Here is a 12,619-nt window from a genome sequence, read left to right on the forward strand (position 1 = left end):
TCAAGTTCCCCTCCGAGAGTGGAAAACAGTAGTTTTGTATCAGCCAGGATCAGTGAGAAAAATGAAGCAGTCTGGGTTGGATTCCTCACCAGGAACCAATGCTGACAGAACAGAGCCTGCTTAGGGTCTTGGGGAACTCAAGTAGTCCAGGGAACAGACCTTGTGGGTACCCAGTCCCTCTGAATTCTCTGGAGCTGCGCTGATAGCATGCTATTCAGCTGACTTCGCCATGCAGGGGAAATGGTTTTCTGAAGTTTGGAGCACAGTTTTGGATGTCCTGTCCAGAGGATGACAATACCTATGCCTTTTTTCAGTTAGTAGGAACACAGCACAGAATAGCTCTCTCAATTTGGGTTGCCAGAAATGACAGTTTAGAGCCCTAGAATGTGTCCCCGTCATCCTGTGTGGAGGTCAGAAGACAAACCTGTAAGAGCCCATTCTCTTCTACCCCGTGGGTCCCGGGGATCCAGCTTAGGTCATGAGGGTTGGTTGAGGGGCCCTTACCCACTGAGCCACCTCACTGACTCTGAACTTCTGGTCCTCCCACCCTAGCCTCCATACTTCTGTGGCTAAGGGCATGCTAGGCAAGCAACATACAAACCGAGCTACATCGCCCACCCCTAGGTCACTCTGCAGCCTTGGCTGGCCTGCATCTGCCTGCTGAGTGCTGGGTGTCTGCGCTGTGCCTGATAGGGCAAATTCTATCTCTCCATCTCTCTCTCTCTCTTTCCCCCTCTCCCTCCCTTCTTCCTCCTTGTCTCTCTCTCTCCCTCCTTCCCTCCCTTGCTCCTTCTCTTTCCACACCCCCCCCCCATCTCTCTGTATTTCTGACTGTTGTGGAGCATTCTATGTAGATCAGGCTGACAGCCTCTGCCTCTGCCTCTGCCTCTGCTTTGTCTTGAGCACAGGGATTACCATTTCATAGGCAACTCTCAATAGTTTTATTTTTCTTTTAACTTTTGGGAGACTGAGTAGTAGTCCTGTTACATGGCTATAACAGCAGATCCGTTCATCTGTAGATGGTCATTGCCCTTCTCTTGGGTTGAAGTAGGAGAGATAGCTTTTTACATGCTATGGTATTTTTACCTTTAAATTTTCGGTGAGTATTAGAAGAGGGAATGCATGTGATCAGAGGACAACTCTGGAGTTGTTGTCTCCTCACCTTTACACTGGTCCTGGGGATCAGTAATCCTCTGAGCGCCAGGCTGGCACAGCGAGCGCCCTCACCTGCTCACCCATCACCAAGCTGGCACAGCAAGCACCCTCGCCCGCTCAACCATCACCAGGCTGGCACAGCAAACGTCCTCACCTGCTCAAGCATCACCAGGCTGGCACAGCGAGCGCCCTCGCCTGCTCAAGCATCTCAGAGGTCCCGTTGTTTAGTTTTGTTTGTTGAGATTAGGTTTCACCCTGCAGCCCATGCTGGCCTCAAACTCAAAATTCTCCTGCCTCAAGTTTCTGAAAGCTGGAATTTCAGATGTATGCCACCCGATTTATTAACTTTTGAAAGACACTGCAAATTTTTGTGGGAGTGATTTATCATTGTCTATTTACTCCCACTGGTAGTGGAGGTGAGGGCTAGTTTCTTCACAATTTGGCCAGCATTTAGATGGTCATTCTAAGTCTTAGGAATTAAAAAAAAATCATTCATACACACACATACACACATATATCCAAATATATGTAAATAAGAAATTAATATACATATATTTAAATATATGCCACATATATACAATATATGCACTACACACACACACACACACACACACACACACACACACACACACATGTTTAAGAGGCAGGGTTTCTGTGCTGGAGAGATGGTACAGCAATTAATACTTGCTGTCCTGCCAGAGGGTCCAGGTTTGGTTCCTAGTACCCATAGGGTGGCTCACAACCATTTGTAACTCCAGTTCCAGGCTGGATGGTGGTGGCGCAGGTCTTTAATCCCAGCACTCGGGAGGCAGAGGCAGGCAGATTTCTGAGTTCAAGGCCAGCCTGGTCTACAAAGTGAGTTCCAGGACAGCCAGGGCTACACAGAGAATCCCTGTCTCGGAAAAAAACAAAAACAAAAAAAAGGTGTAACTCCATTTCCATGGGATGGGGCACACTCTTTCCGTCTCTGAATACCAGACATGCACGTGCTGCACACACATGCATGCACACAGGCAAACACTCATACAGTGAGTTGAGCGTTTATATATATACTCTGTTGCCAAGCTGACCTTGAATCTGTGGATGTTGCTGGCATATAACTGTGTCCGTGGCTCTGTATTCTGTCAGTTATTTTAACCTTGGTTCTGGGTGGTGGTTTCTTTGTGTTTCATTGCTGTTTTATAAAAAGGGACAGAGCTGTGTTCGCCTAGGGCTCAATTCTCTTCCTGCCCAGTGTGCTCATCCAGCCCTTTGTAAGCTCCAGCCTTCTTCCTCATTCTTTCATGGGGCTGCTTTCTTGGCTTCTGGCATTTCCTCTCCCTCCCCCTCCCTAGTTCCCTCCCTTCCTTTCTTTTCTTTTTTTTTTCCTGTGTAGCCCTGGCTGTCCTGAAACTCTGTAGACCAGGCTGGCCTCAGACTTGGAGATCTGCCTGCCTCTGCCTTCTAAGTGCTGGAATCAAAGGTGGGCGCTACCACGGCCCAGAGGTTTCTGGCATTTTCTGCATACCACGTGTGCAGAGAGGACCTTCTGAGGGTCTCCAGGGCCTTCCTACCTGGAGCTCTGTCTTTTGATCTCTGTTTTTCCCTTTTTGGGTACTCTGCCTACCAGGTCTTACTTCTCTTTCCCTCTCTGTTCTTTCAAAATTTTTATTTAATTTAATTAATTTATTTTTATTTTATTAATTAATTAATTAATTAATTTTTTTTTTTTTTTGGTTTTTCGAGACAGGGTTTCTCTGTGTAGTCTTGGCTGTCCTGGAACTCACTCTGTAGATCAGGCAGGTCTCGGACTCAAAAATCCACCTGCCTCTGCCTCTCAAGTGCTGGGATTAAAGGTGTGCGCCTCCACGCCCGGCTATTTTATTTATTTTTATGGGTGTTTTGTCTGCATGTGTTTTAACAACATGTATACATGCCCATGGAGAGCAAAAGAGGGTGTAGGATCGCCTGGGTCTGGAGTTACAGATGGTCATGGATTGTCTGTGGGTGCTGGGAGTGGAACCCAGGGCCTCTAGAAGAGCAGCCAGTGCCCTTAACCATTGAGCCACCTCTCCATCCCCATCCCCCTTCTCTAAGAAGTCAGGTTTCCTGTCACAGGGACCTCCTTCCATCTTGCCCGCCGCATGTGCAGTAGCCTAGCATTTAAGAATTGGTGCTCTATGTCTTTTGTCTTCACTAATCAAGTGTTTTTCTTTCTAATGGTCAGGTAGATCTTGTCTCTGCTACTTCATTTGGCTAGAAACAGCAGCAGTTGTATTTTACATGTTTAATGTACGAAACACAGCGGATGGGTAAAGTGTGCAGCTCGGTGGAGTCTCACAGGTGTACATGTTATATTACAATCATTCATACGGGGACTTTTTTTTTTTTTTTGAAACAGTTTCTTTCTATGTAGTCTTGATTGTCAGGAGCTGATTCTAGAGACCGGAACTCATAGAGACCGGAACTCATAGAGACCGGAACTCATAGAGACCGGAACTCATAGAGACCGGAACTCATAGAGACCGGAACTCATAGAGACCGGAACTCATAGAGACCGGAACTCATAGAGACCGGAACTCATAGAGCCCCATCTGCTTTTCCCTCCCGAGTGCTGGGATCCTAGGTGTGCACCACCTTGCTCTGCAGGATTTCCGACTGCAGCTGGGTTGAATGAAGGCTGATGTAACTAGACGCCCTCCATTTGCATAGGAGGAACTGGAGGCTGTGTAGATGTGCTTTCTGGTTTGCTCTCCCAGGTGTGGCAGGGAAAAAAATGAGACCTTGTCAGGCCAAGCCTTAGTGCAGATAGGACCCAGGCCACCCTCACCCAAGGCTAGGGTTCTCCATGGGGATTCTCTGCTAGCATCCTCCATCTTACCTTAGGAGCTCCTGCCTGCATCGGCGTGTCTAGCACTCGCAACTCCTGATTGTGTTCGGAGCTCTTGCCTGGAATCCAGGGTGAGAGCCACAGGCAGGTATGCCTTATGCTTTGCCTGAGGTCAGGTAGGAAGGAGAGCGTGGCTTCCAGGGAAACTCGGCATGGTTTGCACTTAGATTTATCACCACTGTATTTTAGTTTATCTGAATGGTGACTGGCAACTGTGAAGAGCTTTTTGTGAAAGCATGAAGTGTTTCTTAATTATAATTATTTATATAAATTGTAATGTTTTGTGAAAATTTCATACATGAATACACTACTTATGTCATTTCCACGCCCCCTCCCACTTCTCTACCCTTCTCAACTTCACGACCTCCTTTTCTTTAACTATCATTGTTACACACACACACTCACACACACAAACACACACCCACCCTACAGAGTTCAGCTTGTGTTGCCCACGTATACATGTGTTTAGGGCTGACTGTTCAGGATTGGGAAACCTATCAGGAGGTTTTCCTTGGGACCGGATTCTCCCTTAGCGGCCACTATAGCTCTTCATCTGGGGATGAGGCTCTGATAAAATTTATCCCATCTGCTAGGCACAGTGGCACACTCCTTTGAGTCTAGCATTTAGAGCCAACGACAGGAGGATCTCCATGAGTTGGAGGCCAGCCTGGTCTACGTAGCGAGTTGCAGGACAATGAGGGGTACGTAGAGGCAATGTCTCAGAAAAGCAAAAGCAACAAAAATTTCCCATCCACATTGCGGTGTTGCCCAGAGTGGTCTTGTGCAGGCAGCCATATCATTGGGAGGATGTGGTCCAGCATCCTGTCACGCCAGGAAGACCTGTCTGGCAGCAGTTGTCCTGGTATCTAGCACTCACAGGGTTCTTTCTCCCTCCTCTGCAGTGTCCCCTGAGCTGTGGGTGTGGGGATGGCTCTGTTGATGTCCCAGTTGCTACTGGTACCGAGTCATATTTTCCTCTGGGTTTGGCCAGTTGTGGATGTATGTGATACCTTCGGTGGGCTGCACAGTGAAACTCCAGTGAGGGATGAGAGGCGCTTGATGGGGTGAAGAGAAGTATTTGTAATGTAGTCAGTCCGAAGCTGTAGTGTTTTAGAGAAATGGCTGTAGTAGGCTCTCCTCTAGGGTCTGACCTCTCCAGCTGCAGCTTCTTGGCTAGGTTTACAGTAGCAGGCATAGGTTCTCTCATTCTGAGCAGGCCTTAAGTTCAATGACATAGTTGTTGGCTGCTGTTGGGGCCGTCTGGTATGGTCAGTCATTGTTGTGGGTGGAGGAAGTCTTTACAGCTGAGTAGGGCTATTTCTTGCTTTTCTCCTTAGCAGTTTGTATGGCATCTAATAATATTATGAGAGCCAGCCCCCACGGAAGAAGGTCTTTAAAGGTCACGCCAACTTGATTTCTCCCAAGTCCTATCACCAAAGTGTGTGGTGTTTTCAGCGTAGGGTATTACTTCCAAGATCTGGGAAGCAACCAAGGGCAATAGCAATTATCTGTGTGTATTGTATTGTTCTCTTAGATTCCTTGACTAACTACTTCCGTGAGGTGTCCCATGTCTGTCACTGGGATTTTTATTAGTCTATGGCTCCTGGGAGAATATTATCACCCTGTAACAATAAAAGTATAGATGTATATGCAACATAAATACATGGACACACACACACACACACACACACACACACGGATAGGGACACATACACATGATGTAGGTATTATTAAGTAAGCTTACAAAAGAATATCTTTCAAATGTCCTTAGTGTTTATGTCCCCTCCTCTCTCCTTCTGTATCACCCTTCTTACTCCCCCACTTCAGTACCCCCGACCCTATTTTAAAATTTTAATATCTATTTATTTGTATGTGTGTACCATGTTGCTTACGTGGTGGTCAGGACAACTTTGTGGATTTGGGTCTAAATTTGGGTACTGGAAATTGTAGTCCTGACTACTCTGGAATTCACTATGGCTGTTTTTGAACTCACGTAAGTCTTTCCTGCCTAGGTCTCTAGAGTGGTGGGATTACAGGCATGTGGATCCTTTTTACGTAGTTTATTATGGGAAGAAATGCTCGACTGTGCTTAGGGAAGACAGTGCTGGTAAATTCAGGACGGTAATGTTTTGCGAGAGCAGTGCTGGTGGTTAGCTGAGAGGAGGAAGCCCTAGGACCATGCTGGGAGTGAGTTCAGGAGGAGGATGCTCTGGGAGGACGGGGCTGGGAGTGAGCTGGAGAGGAAGGCTACTTCTTGTGCTGGTTGTCTGTTGTCATCTTGACACCTAGAGTTACCTGAGACGAGGGAACCACAATTGGGAAAATGATTGGCCTTTGTGGCATTTTCTTGATTAATAATTGATGTGGGAGGTCCCAGCCCTCTGTAGGCAGGAGGTCCTGGGTTCTATAAGAAATCAGGCTGAGCAAATCCTGAAAGCAAGGCAGTAAGCAGCACCCTCCATGGCCTCTGCATCAGCTCCTGCTCCAGGTCCCTCTGCATTCCTGTCCTGACTTCTTTTAGTGGTGGGTGTGACCGAGCCTAGTAAGCTGGGGTACCCTTTCCTTCCCGAGTTGCTTTGGCCGTGGTGTTCTGTCCCAGCAATCGAACCCCTAGCTAAGACACTTGTGGCTCTTTTATTTTCGCTTCTGAAGTTTCACAGTTTACAGCGAGCGGAAAGTTGCATGGTGGCACGCTAAGGCTACAGAATCCCAGATGGATTTTGATTTATTATAAGACTGGGCAGCCTTTGCCAGATGCAGTGTTCTTTGAATAAATGTAAAGCAGAAGTAGCTTATTTCTGATGGGATCCTGACTCGCTGTAGAACTGATGAGTCATGGCAGCTCACTGTGTGAAAGGACCATTTCAGACGGCCTTCTCTTCCCGCTGACTTCCTGTGCGTGGACTGCTCATTTCCACTCCCTTCTGTGAGGTCAGAGTAACGTTCAAAACCACACTAACCTTGCCGGCACCAGCTGCTCATCAGGCCGGGAGTTCTGCAGAGACCGGATGGCACTTGAGGGTGACAGTTTCCCTGCTGATAGAATGTGTGCTTGTAGTTTGCTTAAAATTTTTCGGCTCTATGTAGTGGCACATGCCTTTTATCCCAGCACTTGTAAGGCAGAAGCAAGCAGATCTCTGTATTCGAGGTAGCCTAGATTGCAGAGTGAGTTCCAGGACAGCCAGGGTTACACAGAGACCCTGTCTCCAAAAACAAAAATAAAACAAAACAAGAAATTAAAAAACAAAAACAAAAACAAAAAACAAAAATAAATTCTGGATTGAATGAATTCTGGAATGTAGGCTCCGAGGTTAAGAACACACACTGCTGTTATTAAGGACCGGATTTGGCAGCTTGTTAGCATCTGTAATTCTCCTCTGGGGGACCTGGCTCATTTTCAGGGATACCTGCACTCAGGTGCACATCCCCACCCTACATATTCCTTTTTTTGTTTTAAGTTTAAAGAAGTAACTTCGGCATTTAGTTCACTGCTCTTGCAGGGGACCTGAGTTCAGTTTCCACATTGGGACACAGAGACCTGTAACTCAAGCCGCAGGGATCCAGCGCCCTCTCCTGGCCGTTGTAGGCACTGTACTCGTGGGCACCTGCATTGAGAGCACATTCTCCTGGATACATAATTATTAAGTCTTTAGGACCCTTGGAGGCCCCCAGAAACTGAGCCACCAACAGAAGAGCATTCATGGGCTGGACCTATGCCCCCCACACAGATGTAGCAGAAGTGCAACTTGGTCTTCATGTGGGTCCCCCAACAATTGGAGCAACTGGACCCCTGACTCTGTTGCCTGCCTGTAGATCCTGCTCCCCTAACTGGGCTGTCTTGTCTGACCTCAGTGGGTGTGGATGTGCCTAGTCCTGCAGTGACTTGAGATTGCCCGGGTGGGTTGGTTCCTGGGAGGGACCTCCCCCTTCTCAGCGGTGAAGAGGGAGGGGCCATTTGAGGGGGCACTGGCAGGACCGGTGGAACCGTGATAGGGATGTAAAATGAATAAATAAGTTAATGGAAAGAAGAAAGAAAAAGAAATAAGTCTTTAAAGAAATTCTGCTCTTTTTTACAGTAAATCTTGATAGGCATAATGTCCATTAATAAAAGCTTGAGGTCTTCAATGGGGCTTAAAAGTGTGAGTAAGTCTTTAGGTTACAGAGCAAGAGAACTGCTGGGCAGGTGTTCTCTCAGAAAAATGCATTCAAATTTGGCCTAGAAAATATTCCAGGGTCTGGGGAGGCGGCTCAGTGTGTATCCCCAGCAGGTATGCACCCCCAGCACGCATAGAGCCCTGCTGGTGAACCTTAGCACCATGGAAAGAGGGTGGCTGCTGGAGCCTGCAAGTCCAGCATTCAGAAGACAGGGCAGGAGGATCAGAAATGTTAGTCCATCCTCAGCTAGGTAGATAGCTCAGAGCTAGCCTGGGGTACATGAGACCCTGTCTCAGAAGAGGAGGAGGAAGAAGAGGAAAAGGAGGAGATAGAAGAGAAAAGAAGGAAGAAGAGTTGGGGTGGGGAGGGAAAAGCCCCAACATTTTAAGGATTCTTTTCTAAAAACTAAGTTTTGTATGTATGTGATGCACACACAAGCACACACACATACACACACGCACTCATAATTTATTTTTTTATTAAAATTATTTTTATATATGTGGGTGTCTGTGCATGCCTGTGGACACCAGAAGAGGGAATTGGACCTCCTGGAAATGATATTACAGATGGCTATGAATCACTATGTGGGTGCTGAGAATCAAACCCGGGTCTTCTTGAAGAGCAGCCAGGGCTTTTGACCACTGAACCGTTTTTCTAGGCCTTCATATACACAATTTAAAAAGAAAAAAAAAAAAAAAAAAAGCTGGGAGTAGTGGCACACAGTTTTGGTCCTAACACTTTTGAGGGAGAGGTAGGCAGATCTCAGTGAGTCAAGGCCAGCCCGGTCTACATAGAGAGTTCCAGGCCAGCCAGGGCTACAAATTTTAAAGCTAAAACAACAGAACCAACCCCGTTTCCCCCACCCCCAAAAGTGAGGTTTGCTGTTGTTATTCTGATATGTAATGACGCCTTTTGCTCTGTAAGGCACCATTAGAATTCAGTTAGCCATGTCTTTTATAGCAACAATTTATCAAATTCCAATTAGGCAGGGAGCATAATTTTGTATGTGATATTTGCTGTGCTAATAGTGCCAATGCAGCAATAACTTTATCGATCCCCGCCGGGGAGATGGTATTGGACTTGCAAGTAGGCGGCGCCTTTAGAACTGTGTCTCTGTGCATACATCGATAGAAAGAACATTCACGGAAGCTACAATTGCTGCTTCTTTGTTTGAGCTTAGTGAGACTTTAACTTTCTTTTATTGTATTGTCTGATAGATACTGTGTGTGTGTGTGTGTGTGTGTGTGTGTGCCTTTGTCTCCACCTCTGCGCATATACAGAGGTCAGAGAACAACTTCCATTATGTGGGGCCCAGGGATTGGAACTCTGGCCACCCAGCTTCATGGCATGCGCCTTTCCCGGCTGAGTCAACTTGCCTGCTCCTAAGTGAGATGTTTAAACTCAGTTTTCCAGGCTTGTTTTCAATTCAGAGCTTTAGAATTTGAAATTAGGGAATATGACATGTCCTCATACAATCAAAAAAGAATTGTGGGAATTGTGTTTGATAAGATGCCTTCTGTGGTCCTGGGCCCTCAATAAGTATTGTGACAACTGAACCGGATGGTGGTGGCGCAAGCCTTTAGTGCCAGTCAGTGCTTTTGAGGCAGATCTCTGAGTTCCAGGCCAGCCTGGTCCACAGAGCTAGTTGTACAGCCTAGGCTACAACAGAGAAACTCTATCTTCAAAAACAAAAGCAACAGACAAAGAATTGTTAGATCTGCTTCTGTCCATGTGGCACCTGTGGTTTCATAGGTAAGAATTCTGCAAGGGCCAGGCAGTGGTGGCACACGCCTTTAGTCCTATTGCTTGGGAGGCAGAGGCAGGTGGATTTCTGAGTTCGAGGCCAGCCTAGTCTACAGAGTGAGTTCCAAGACAACCAGGACTATACAGACTGTCTCAACAAACAAACAAAACAAAATAACAACAAAAAAGAATTCTGCCAGGTGTTCCAAGTTTACCCTTGCGTTGTGCTTTCTACATGAAGAGCAGCCAACCTCCTTCCTGCCTCTAACTGCAGCCTCATTCTAACTCTGCATTCCCGTTTTCCCCGGAGCTTGAACACAGTCTGCTCCAGCTGAGTCTGCCAGGGAGGAAGGAGAAGGATGGTGTGCGGGCTAGTTTTTGTCAGCTTGACACAAGCTACAGGCATTAGGGAAGACGGATTCTCTTGAGAAAAATGCCTCCATAAGATTGATTAGTGTGGGTGGTGCCACCCCTGGTCGGGTGGTCCTGGGTTGTATAAGAAAGCAGACTGAGCAAGCCAGTAAGCAGCACCCCTCCCACCCCCCCAACTGCTTTTGCTTCAGCTTCCTACCCTGTCTTGAGTTCCTGTCCTGACTTCCTTTCAGTGACGCTTTGTTACCTGGAAGTGTGGGTGACGTGGGCCCTTTGCCCCTGAGTTGTGCTATCACTGCAGAAGAAAAGTTACTAAAGAAAGGGAGGCATCACACCACTTGGTCTCTTTGTGTTGCCCGTGGTCTCTGGCCCTGCTTCTCATGGCCAAGTCACTGTCCCCCTCCCTGTCCCCAGCACCCCAGGTAGCACCTGCCTCACTCCTGCGAGGACCTCTTTGCTCTCAGACTGGAAAACAGGAACAGTTCTCAGAAGGGCATCGCTTGCTCTCCTCTTGGGTGGCATTGTGCCACCATCTTAACAGGGTCACTAGGAACAGGTAGCCTCCTTTTGGTCCCAGTTTCTTATGTTGTCAGTTTTAAACAAATGAGGCTTGCAGAGGGTGCTAGAGGGGGGTTTCCTTCTGGAAGGGAAGGGATTTCTGGAGCCCCCTCCTCAGCCTGCCTGGCTGGGACTTTTCTTTCTTCCTTTCCTCAGTGTTGGTCTTCCTAGGTTTTTGTTTTGGAAATGGGGACTAGACTATAAAACCAGGTTGACCTTGAACTCCATCCTCCTGCCTCAGTCTCTGGTATTATAAGCATATTTTTTCCTCTTCCCCAAATGATTTGGCTTATAGTGTTCCTATGAGACAAAAGCGGGGGGGGGGGGTAAGTATTATAAATCTGATTCCTGTATACTCAGGGTAGGGTGTGAGGCCCAACACTGAGACAGTTCTCTTACATCCCATGCTGGCCTTGGGTTGCAGCCTGTGATGGTCTTTTTTTTTTTTTTTTTTTTTTTTTTTTTTTGGTTTTTCTGTATAGCCCTGGCTGTCTCACTTTGTAGACCAGGCTGGCCTGGAACTCAGAAATCCGCCTGCCTCTGCCCCCCTGGAGTACTGGGATTAAAGGCGTGTTCCACCACGCCCGGCGCCTGTGATGGTCTTGTACAGTCTAATCCTTCTCCCTTTATCTCTGAGCACCACCCGGTCTCAGCACTTCCACTTTTGGATGATGCTGTTCTGGGCTCTACCTGCACCCTATATGCTCAGAGCTCCCAGCGTCAGGCCTGGGTCTTTAAAAATGTCGTAGCTTTCTCTTAGTTATTCATTTCCTGCTTCAGGTTCTAATGTCTAAGGATATTTCCTCTAGTCTAATCGTTCCTTCCACTCTGCTTGCTTCTGTCTGTCTGTCTGTCTGTCTGTCTGCCTGTCTGTCTGTCTTTCTGCCTGCCTGCCTGCCTATCTGTCTCCCTCCGTAAATGTGTCTCATGTTTGTTTTTTTTTTTTTTTTTTAGACAGGGTTTCACTATGTAATCATTACTGTCCTGGAACTCACTCTGTAGTCCAAGCTGGCCTCAAACTCACAGAAATCCACCTGCCTCTGCTTCATGAGGGCTGGGACTAAAGGCGTGCACTGCCGTACCTGGCTCCATTTATATTTTATTTTAATTAAGGAATTTTGAGATCTGCAGCCCTGAGCAGGTCAGAACACAACGTCTTCCTGCCTCAGCCTCCTGAGTGTTGGGACTTCAGGCGTATGATGCTGGCATTCACATCATAGCTGCCATTTTTCAGTCATTTACTTCAAATTTTATTTATTTATTTTTAAAAAGAAATTTATGCCACGTGGTGGTGGCACACAACCTTTAATCCCTACACTTGGAAGGCAGAGGTAGGAGAATTTCTGAGTTCAAGGCCAGCCTGGTCTACAGAGTGAGTTTCAGGACAGCCAGGGCTACACAGAAACTCTATCTCAAAAAACCAAAACCAAAGATCTATCTATCTTTATTTGTGTGTATCTGTGTGAGTTGTATGCACATGTGTGCTTGCAGGTATGTGTGCATAAAGGCAGAGGGTGTTAGGTGTCGTTTTCTATTATTCTCTATTACTGCAAGATAGGGTCTATCCTGACCCCAGGGTTGGAAGGCAGCAAGCCCCAGCGGTCTCAGAGGTGGGGCTACCGTTGTTTGTGAGGACACCGGGCTTTGAGATGTGGGTGTTGGAATCATAGTCCTGGTCCTTGATGCTCATCAAGTGTGCTCAGCCACTGAGCCACGCCCAGGCCCTGCTCGCTCACTAAGATAGGTCGTCACTGTGTAGCTCTTGTT

At 47.1% G+C, this 12,619-nt stretch overlaps 1 protein-coding gene across 12 annotated transcripts in view; it reads left to right on the forward strand.

Annotated features, from left to right (window-relative positions):
* The window catches only part of Mta3 (metastasis associated 3), a 117,553-nt gene that overhangs the window by 19,253 nt on the left and 85,681 nt on the right, over positions 1-12,619 (forward strand). The gene's annotated exons all lie outside the window — the stretch shown is intronic.

The sequence above is a fragment of the Mus musculus genome, chromosome 17 (assembly GCF_000001635.26).
Source record: "Mus musculus strain C57BL/6J chromosome 17, GRCm38.p6 C57BL/6J".
Classification (NCBI taxonomy): Eukaryota; Metazoa; Chordata; class Mammalia; order Rodentia; family Muridae; genus Mus; species Mus musculus.